This window comes from Fulmarus glacialis, unplaced genomic scaffold (genome assembly GCF_000690835.1).
Source record: "Fulmarus glacialis isolate BGI_N327 unplaced genomic scaffold, ASM69083v1 scaffold19040, whole genome shotgun sequence".
In the NCBI taxonomy this organism is placed as follows: domain Eukaryota; kingdom Metazoa; phylum Chordata; class Aves; order Procellariiformes; family Procellariidae; genus Fulmarus; species Fulmarus glacialis.
This window is the reverse complement of record NW_009187338.1, coordinates 14,715-15,210: the sequence shown is the minus strand read 5'-3', so window position 1 is coordinate 15,210 and position 496 is coordinate 14,715.

Below are 496 nucleotides of genomic sequence, written 5' to 3'. Positions count from 1 at the left end.
CCCCGCTACGCTTGTTGTGTCTCCATGTTTGGATGAAAAGACAACCGCAACTAGGCATGGTCTGCTCTGGATTTTTATGAGCTAGTGCTGTGGCCTCATGGAGTGACATCCTCCCCACCAGCGTTTGCCTTCGGCAGGAGCAGTTGGTCGCACTCTGAGGAACCCCGCTTGTTCTCTCTGTAGTACAACCAGCCCATCAGTAGCTACTCTGAAGTAGAAAATCTTCAAAGACTGTTGTCAAACATCAAAAAAAAAAAAAAAAAAAACTCTCTGAGGTGGGAGGGAGAGACTTTAACTCAAGGAATAAAGTGAGTATAAACAGAAAGGAGTTGGAAATTAAAAAAAATAAGATGGGGGGAAAAAAGGGAAAGGAGAAAAAAAAAAAAAAGAAAAAAAAAAAGAAGTCAAACGGTTGCAGATCAGAGAAGTGCTGGTAATTTATTTCCTGGCTACACACTGGGCACCTTTGAGGTAGTGTTGTCTCAACAGTGTCCTA